The sequence below is a fragment of the Cryptotermes secundus genome, unplaced genomic scaffold (assembly GCF_002891405.2).
Source record: "Cryptotermes secundus unplaced genomic scaffold, Csec_1.0 scaffold632, whole genome shotgun sequence".
Classification (NCBI taxonomy): domain Eukaryota; kingdom Metazoa; phylum Arthropoda; class Insecta; order Blattodea; family Kalotermitidae; genus Cryptotermes; species Cryptotermes secundus.
The window spans coordinates 1,089,808-1,100,030 of NW_019738356.1; the positions used below are offsets into that span (position 1 = coordinate 1,089,808).

The following is a 10,223-nucleotide window of genomic DNA, read 5'->3' on the forward strand; positions in this document are numbered from 1 at the left end:
TTATTACACTGCAAACGATGTAGATTTTCCTGTTAAGATCGTGGGGTTTACCTTCTAGCTCAATGTGTATACAAATTTTGTGTGAAGAAACATTTATACACCAGAAACGAGATCTTATGACCGAGTTCGACTCCTTCGTAAAACTAGCTTGGAAAGCAATCACATGACTTGTTGCTTACGAGTATATACCGTGACAGAGATAATAGACGACCTCCAGACAGTCCTAGGTTACTTACACAAAGGGCAAAAGGTACTAAACTGCAGTCAATGAACAAATCATAAAAGCCACATGTGTAGTGACGCAATGTCTGTGGTTGACATACTGTCCAGTCAGATGAAGGCAAATCTACTGCAATATTACCATCTATTACATGACAAATAGTCGTTGTATATTGCATCCTGCTGTGCATATATCTAATTGCATCGACACAACAAGTAATATAGGAATATCTTCAATAAAAACAATAGGTGTTGGTATATATCTTACGTGTTTAATATAAACGTAACTGTACCTGATGATTACATAATTATATGGTCGAAACACGTAGCACAGTCACGTTTATATTAAACACGTAACATATATACCAACACCTAATGTCTTTATTGAAGATATTTCTGTATTAATGTTGTATTTTAGCGTCCTGTCGCACTGATTTTCGTCTATGATATGTAAGCCGTGTTCGTCTTGTAGTGCACCCAATTTCACCTGTCACTTCACAACATGTTTCGGCAACATAGTGCCATCATCAGGTGCTCCATTTACGTTAATCTGTTGCATTGCTTGCCATTCTGTCACTGTAAAATTATTTAAAAAGTATTTAAAAATATTCGTCAATTATAATACATTTGTATACACTAAAATCTTGTTAAGATATTCATCTTATTTGTCCCAATTCAAACCCGCGCATGTTTCCTCCACTATGGGAGTCGTTCCTCTTATATGCCGTGTGTATCGTGTCTCGCAACGCAGCCAAAAAGGAACACACATCACGAGACACGATACACATGGAGTATAAGAGGAACGACTCCCATAGTGGAGGAACCATGCGCGGGTTTGAATTGGGACAAATAAGATGAATATCTTAACAAGATTTTAGTGTATAAAAATGCATCATAATTGACGAATATTTTTAAATACTTTTTAAAGAATTTTACAATGACATAATGGCAAGCAATGCAATAGATTAACGTAAATGGAGCACCTGATGATGACACTATGTTGCCGAAACATGTTGTGAAGTGACAGGTGAAACTGAGTGCACTACAAGACGGACGCGCCTTATATATATCATTTCTGTATTACTTGTGTCGACGGTCGTAACATAAGCAATTAAATATTAATGTGTATTAACTCAACTGGTAATCGTTCACTGATATTAGTCAGGAGGGGATGGGTACTTCTCTTCAATAGAGAATATAGATTCAAGTTTCAATGTCTGAACGTATTTGAAAAAATAATATATTGTCACGTGTATGAGTGACTACAGACGAGGTTTGGATTGGTAATAGGATTTATTGAACTCTTACAGAACGTAACTACAAATAAGCGTATAACTAAATCTAATTCACACACTCTGCAGTACAAAGCCAGTCTCCTGTATTTTCACCGGTCGTCGCCTGGTAACGGCTTTCAACGCCGTAACTTCCTCAGCTTCCGTGTTCACGTCCTTACTGTCCGATGAATGTCTCATAATTCATTCCCACTCTTCTAACCACCGTCTCAAGACTCTCTCATAATCGCATATGCTCCTCGTTATGTCCTCGGCATGGACCACACAGAAAACACCTCTCCCAACAGTTCTTCTATTGTTGCATCACGTGGATATTACTGGGACCGCACAGAGAACACCATTCACCTATTGCTGCTTACGGCCGTTGTTTACAGAGTCATTAATTAGCAACGGGTCTACATGCTACACCCAAAATATGGATAGGCTCCCCATCATGCGATAGACCTTCATACCCGATGCTAATAATATTTAATTCCATTAGGGTTACCTTGTGTGTATAACATGATACTGTTCGTAATATTATATTTCAGGATCCTGTTGCACTGATGTATCACTCGTTCAGTCATTTCCGTCTCCAGTGCAACACAAACCGTTATTTTAAAATGCCACTTAACTGCAAAATGTTTCGTCCTTACATGTCTATGTTCAGGCAACTGTTCATCAACTGAAACATAATATATTTGAGAAGGAAACTCGTACAAAAATATGCGCACATAAAGACGCTAACACGCATCAAGAATGAAATAAGATTCTTATACGAAAAGAAACAACAACTAGACACACAACTCTACCACGTCCATATTCACAACGTAAACATATGGCAACAAACGTTGATTAACATCGAACGGTCCATGAACTAGAAATTACAATAAGAGATGATAAAAATACACACAAAAAAAACAACAGAAAATGCGCGACTTAAGCAAGTAAACAACAAACACAATATACAATAACACAAATTACAACAGAGTATAAAATCGTGGAAACGCATACTTTACATGGAGGAAATGCAGTTATTAAGCAAAGGTTTAACATATAATTTACACCACAAGCATAATAAATTGATGGAAACATTAGTCCCTGAAGCTGTGACAGCAATTGACCATTTGGATATAACAGAACAAAATGATCAGACATGCAATTGCGATATACATAAAAAAAACGTTAGCCAGAACAATAAGGTAATAAGTAAGAACAGAGGAGAATGTAAATTGATAATAGAAAAAAATGATAAGGAACCAATTCATAATAACAAAAGCAGAAAATGAAAAAAAATAATAATAATACTCACACAGAAAGAATACAAATACACAAAAAACTTCATACAAGACAATCAATTTACAATGATTACCAACCCAACCCCACGCTACCAAAAAATGATGAAACAAAAGCTAAAATAATGTAAATACACAATACAAAAATGAAACATACGGAAATACACAAACATGAACTCCACGGCCCCAAACCTACAAGACACAATAAAACTACACAAACCAAACACACCCATTAGACTTAGAATTAGCTGATAAAAATTCAACGGAATACGAATTGAGACAATTGGAAAAAAAGAAGTGTTACACCGCCACATGTATCTACCATACACACGCAATGTTCGCAGTTCCACCTACCTAATGACAATACAAGGGATACCTGCCGACTACTGAGAGCTACACACGAAATGGGGAAAACATCGACGCCGCAAAATGAAAATAACGCGGAGCGAAGGGAGTGTTCATTCTCAAACAAACACACATTTCAGTGCGGACGACGATATGCAATAGCAAGGGATGCACTGACATACAAACTGGTAGAGATTCAATTGATGAACAATTGCTCGAAGATGGCCCCGTAAGGCCGAAACATACTGCAGTTAAATACGATCCCAATGACATTTTAAAACAAAGTAAAGACCGTGAACATTTTGTGTTGCATTAGAGACTGAAGCGAGTGAACAAATGACATTAGTCATATTGAAAGACATTTTCTCTTCTGGCGTCATCCTTGTACTTACGTCTCGTAATCCCCACCCTCCTCACTCAACTGAATAAATAAATAAATAAATGTAAATATAAACACGCTATTACATACAGTGCATGTTTTCATATGGATACAACAAGGAAAAGTGGATATGATTTTACAGATGCATTAAAACTTTGATATACAACATAATCGATGTGTTCTCGTGAAATTCTACGGGCCTACATACGTAAGTACCGTGTATATACATATATACACGTACAGTCACGTTAATATGTTTCTAAGAATAATACAGATGCCTTCATGAATCCCATCGAAAATATAAACGCAACTCTTCACTTTCTCTCTCAGTAAATGTCGACAATGTGTACGCAGCATTGATCTTTCTCCATCCGATCCCCTACACAAGGAAATAAATACATAATTACAAATATAAACCATGATTAAAAATTATCACGGACATGGTACAAGCGATATTCGATACAATAATTGTACCATTTCTGTTATATCAATATTATTATGTTGGCTACACTTGTTAAATAGATCAACGCGGAAGTCGCCACGCATAAACCCGCATTCAAAAGACAAGTTTTCATTGTTGTAGTTAATTACCATTCAGTGCATTGGGGATATTATGTGTGCATAAGAAGACCGTGTGTATACTCAAGAACCAGTTTACATTAGTGCTATACTTGTAATCACATTGCACACCCTTCTTCCAAACATACATAGTGCTGTGTGCAATGTGTGTCTTAGTGGGTACAACATCATCCAGTGCATTCTATTTTACAGATGTGTTATAACTCCGATCTACAAATGAATCGATGTTTTCCCACGTAACTCTACAGGTCTACATACGTAAGTACCGTGTATACACATTCACGCTAATATGCTTCTAGATATCTTCATGAATAGAAACAAAATAAGGGAAGTGATAAATAATACCATCGAAAACATAAAACGCAACCCTTCATTCTCCCTCTCAATAAATGTCGAAAATGTAAGTAACAGTGAGAAAATCTACCCATCCGTGTGCAATTGAGAATAACTCCAGCCTTTCCCATCTTATTACAAGCCTAGGGCAATGTTAGGACGGAAACGAGATGACTTGCTCAGCCTCGGTGGGAAGCGACACGTTTGGGCAGGTTCATACTCGAACACTTCATCGATCACACATATAAAAAAAAATAAACAGTATAATATTCTACATTCTTATAAACTACGTTATTACAAATTAGAAATGTTTATAAATTTTAAAGGAATTGAAATTTTCGAGTATACCCGAAATTTAAAATGTTCGTAAGTTATATAATTTAACTATATACCAAAGTCGTAAAAAAACATAAACCTTGAGAATATTCAGGATCTTATACGTATGGGGTTCGATATGATACGTCAAATAACCTAATATAACCAAACCAGACGCTATCTGATCAAGATTTGCCAGAATGGTTGGTGGATGCGCAGTGGTCTCTTGCACAAACCTAACCTAACCCAATCCCATCCGATCAAGCTTTGCCCCAATGACAGATGAATGCGCAGTAGCCTAGTGCGCAAACCTAACCTAACCTAACCTAACCTAACCTAGCCCAATCCCACCACTCTGCCCCACTAACAGGTGGATGCGCAGTAGCCTAGTGCGCAAACCTACTCTACCTTAACCTAAGACGACCGTAAAACAATATATACTTACACAACCAATCAATATCTGATGGAACTTAAAAATATCTTCCCAATTTGGAAAATATTTAATATTTATATATATTATCTCGAGAAATGTTGGTATTTTCCCATGATCTACGGCCATATATAACTTCAGGACCCTCGTGTAACTGGCACTATTGACCCTCCCACCTCAGAACTTCACGAATCCATACGTTTGTAATCGCTTACTATACGAAATCAGAGTGTACACCGTTGGTTTGGCCTTCGACGGCATAACGTCCATATTAACTTTCGTGATAATCAGTCAATTGGTTCATAAGGTGATATGGGTACCTACAAACCGACAATCTCTACGCTGAATTAATCTTCTCCATCCGATCACCCGCACAAGGGAATCAATACATAATTACAAATATAAACCTTAATTAAACATTATTACGGGCATGGTAAAGCAATATACGATAATCGATACATATGTTATATCAATATTATCATGTTGGCTGCCCTTGTTAAATACGTAATCAATATGGAAGTGGCCACGTATTGAACCGCGAACAAACAACAAGTTTCCATTGCCTAAGTCAATTGTAATTCAGTGCGTCAAGGATTAAAAATGTGCATAAGAACACCGTGTGTGTACTCACTAACCCTTTCATATTAGAGTTGTACGCCCTCCTGCCAAACATACATATTCCTTGTGTACAATGTGTCTCTTAGTGGGTACAACAACGTTTTATTTTACAGATGTGTTATAACTCCGATCTCAAACTAAATCGACGTTCTCCCACGTAACTGTACAGGTCTACATACGTAAGTACCGTGTATATATACTCACGCTAATATGTTGGAAAGCGTCATATAGCTACTTTACATGAATCGAAGACAAATCAAATTGGAAATAAATACTATCAAAAACGTAATACGGAACTTAGTTCTCAAGTGACGTGGGCAATGTGTGGACGAATGAGGAAAATCTGTCACTTCTGTACAGTTCTCAGCAATGCAAACATAACCTGCCTTAATACATCTTTGTCAAAACCAGGAACTGTCTGATCAAGCTTAGGTAAATGGTCATGTATTTTCAAAAATCCAAAAAATAGTCATATTAAAAATTTTAAAAATTCTGACGTTCTGAATTTTCATAAATTCCCATTTCCTCAGAATATTAAGGGTAAAGACATTGCACATTTTAGAAATTTTGTAGTTTTTGAGTATGTCCAAAATTTGAAGACGACCCAACCTCAGCAGTCTCTGTCCAAACGTACAAATGGATATGCAGTAGCATGATGTGTAAACCTAACTTAAAGAGAACTAAATCTTTAATGGTGTATATGTGTGTGTGTATATGTATATATTAGTTGTCGATTGGATACATTAATAGTATACATTAATGTAACGAATCCACAACTGATGCAATTGGAAGAAATTTTCAAAAAGTTGAAAAATTATAATATCACCTGAGCCTCAGCTGTGGGCAGTGTTGACATTTCACATGAAATGTGATTTCATTCAGTGAAGTGTACAATAGTGTTCATCACTTTGAACAGTATATCTTATAATTTCTTTCCAGGGATAACTTGGAACTGTATGTGTAACGTGTCACTCATTCTCTTCCATGGATAAAACTGTAAGTAGAGTTAATTCAAGCAGGTTACATGACAAGTTGTTATACCCTTGTTGGGAAGCCATAGAATTCTGAGCAACAGGACAGGGAAGTTACTGACATTGTGTGTCTTCTACATAAATTAAGGCCTCACAGAGGTGATCAGAATGTTTGACTGGTGCCAACTGTTTTGAATAGTGTATTATGCCTTTTGTGATGTTCCTCCATTAGTTACAATGCTTTGTATTCTATGTAGCAACAACAGACACAAATTTCATAGCAGCAGTCTCTTAACACTTCAAAGAACACTTTTCATCTATGAGTTTGTATAGGTTATGTTGGTTTATTTACGTTTCACTTTTATACATCCACAAATGTGTAAACTAGTAAAAACTCAAAACTAAGGCCAAGGCTGCTTCTTTCCACATCTTTACCAACCTTTCATCATCCTAATCATCTGTCAGCCTTATGACACAGTCTGTAATGGATACTGTGATACTGTTATTAGGAGAACATGGAAAATGTATCATACAACAATAACAACATCTGACCTGAAATGTGTGTTCAAGTCTTTGATGTCCATTTTATGACTTTCATGCCCATAATGCTTGCAGGTCTGCTGGTGGAAGAAAGAGAACCAATAAGTAAAGAGTAGCAGTGTGTACCACTTCAGACATTCTTCAGGAACTAACAGCTGATGCAAAACAATAAGAGTTCTTTGCAACAGACATGAATCAGCACATTTCTAACCAAATAAAATGACATTTAAGGCGTGACTGAAGATTTACATACCTGGTTTAAATTAATTATTGTACATCTTCCTGTAATCTGGTAGTAGGATTATCAAACTTCTCTCATGCTAATAGGATATGTTCTAGCAAGATAAGAACAATAGTGCTAAGAACCTGCATTACTAATTCATAGCTGACAGCATTAGTGCCACTTGAAGCCTGTTTTTGTGCATTATGAAAAGGAATTTGTGTGGTTCAGTAACACAGTATTGTTTGGGCTGTTTCTGGTAGCATTATTAACAGAAATTACAAACGGTTTGATACCACCAACTACCAATAGAACCTCCGTCGAGTGTAACAATATATATTCTTGTCACCATTTCCTCACATTTGCCTTACATGTTTCGGCTCACAAAGAGCCATCATCAGAGGCATCCACAACAAAAATATGGAAACACTTGCACTGCTCAACAATCACAATATACAGTTTTTTATGGAAGATGTTACACGTATCGGAGCGTAAAACACAACAACATCTAGTACCCCGAGTGCGGGTATCCCACTTGCATTTAAAAAATCACCCACAAAGCGGGTCGTATGTTAAAATTAAAGTTAAAACCGTCCAAGTAAAATATTCAGGTTCCTCTTAGTGGGTCGTCCCAATGGGGGAGGCGTCGGCCCGAGGTTGCGTGGGCTGCAAAGATATTGTATTACGTTAGGTTTTATCTGGTTATCTACCAGATTTGAGGTGGGGTAGTCCGGTATCTGGTGTGACTGCTTTTTATTTTCCCCAGACAGTAATTGCTGAACAGAAGAAATAAGTTTAATGTAATTACGAACAATTAACAAGAGCTTTTGCAACTGGTGAATAATTGCCAGTAATGATAACATTTCTATGAAGACATTACACAATCACATATTATCTGGAGTTGCTGGCAAAAATGAAGTACCTACTGTTTTGACTATATCAGGAAAGAGACCTTACAGCAGAATTTATGGGCTTCCACACATATGTGTACCTTTAGCTAGCAAATTTTTTAAAATAAGTGAGAACACATCAGTACCACAAAACAGAGCTAAGTATAATAAAAATATTTTTTATAAACCAGAGTAGTAAGGAAATTCCGAATAAAAATATTACAGTACTGACACATGTAGGGGGGTGTGCGTGACTAATATTGTGAGTTATAGATTTTCTGAGAAGTAGTGGGTCTGGAACGGGGTCCATTCAGCCTCATTCGGATAACTAGGGTGCTATTTCAAGGAAATAGCGGCTCTGGTCTAGAAAATCTAGATTAACGGACGTGGGGATCCGTTGCGCTGACCACGCGACAACCTCTATCCGCTAAAGTTGGCACTAACTTTGCCGACAATCGGCGGTTGCTCGGTAGGTATAGTTCACTTGCGGACTACAAGCCACGGAGTTTATGTTTGTCCTGACCCATATAATTGGGCATTCAGAGTCTGAAAGGCGCAATCATCCTATCCATTTGACGCCAACTTGTATGGGCTACCGAAAGCATCGTTAAATAACTCATAAAGATACAAATATTAGGCTTCATAATTCCAGTAAATTCGACATATTCCTACAGGGATCGCGGCTTGCGTGCCTGACTGATTTAAACTGAATGTGTACTTGTTAGTTGAAATGTTACATAACAAGAATAGGGCTGCATCTGAACACTGTACTCTTTCTACTCTATCACGGCTGTTTTATGAACTGGAGTGGGGCTGGGGTGCTAATGCCAATCAACACCTTCTAATTAATCCAACCCGCTGTGTCCACCTCCTGTCCATTAGCAACAACTCGCGTGACGAGGTAATGAACAAACTTGCAAATTTTCCAGCTGCCAGATGATTACTTGGCATCATGTTATCTAAGCTAATGTAAACAAAACACACACACACAGATACATTCCTTACGATTCGTCTGACAAACAGAAGAGTTATTTGTTCCGTCATTGTCTCCTATACATATGCATTAAAGCAAGTTCCACGTAACTTCGAACAAGGCCAAGAGTAACCTTGAATGCGCAGAAGAAAAATCTCAGACAAGGGGGTGGGTTCGAGGGTGTGAGGAGAAGTGACAGGCGGCAAGTTCTGCCCACTTCTCCCTCAGGGGGATAAAACGATTAATGCAGTACAGAAAAAATAACTAATGTTTGAATGTGAGGCTATCGCGTCTGGTAGAAGTTTCCTGAGGTTTTGGTAAACTTCTCCCAAAATGCATGGTGTTACATTCCAGAATATGGCGCTCTTCATAGTCAATGACCTTGAAAATCTCATGTCACAGTTGCTTTTATGTCAAGGATCGTAAGCAGCACAGGTAAAGTTGTCCCTGTGCTTATTAAGCACTACGCCATGAAGGCGCATAGGGGAATGGCTGTATAGATCCATATTTTCTTGACCTCGGCATTAGTTGGAGGTGAGTGGTCAGCTACAAGCCTCGGCCGCTTTACCCCCGTGGAAAGAGCCCCCAGTACCCATCGGATAGGAGGCTGGGCGGGCCCCAGAGCCGGTCTGGACGACGTGGAGAAGAGAGATGTAGCACAGTAACATACTAATTCAGGAAAAAGAGTTTTTTAATGTTAAGGCAGGCGGTTCATACAGTAGGCTTAACCATCGTGTTTTAAACTGATAAAAACATTTTATAACCAAAATCCACAGAAGTAGGTAAGGGGGGGGGAGAAATAGCGTTCACTTTTAAGCCAGTATATCTACTGGTGCCCTGTGGAA

At 37.9% G+C, this 10,223-nt stretch overlaps 1 long non-coding RNA gene across 2 annotated transcripts; it reads left to right on the forward strand.

Moving 5' to 3' along the window:
* Positions 1-4,141: 4,141 nt before the first annotated feature.
* On the forward strand, positions 4,142-7,829 carry LOC111870850. Of its 2 annotated transcripts, none has more exons than XR_002843936.2 (3): positions 4,142-4,346; positions 6,724-6,780; positions 7,371-7,829. It is a non-coding gene; the product is annotated as an uncharacterized LOC111870850 (long non-coding RNA). The 2 variants fall into 2 exon arrangements; XR_002843937.2 differs by lacking the exon at positions 4,142-4,346 and adding an exon at positions 5,701-5,963.
* Positions 7,830-10,223: the final 2,394 nt, after the last annotated feature.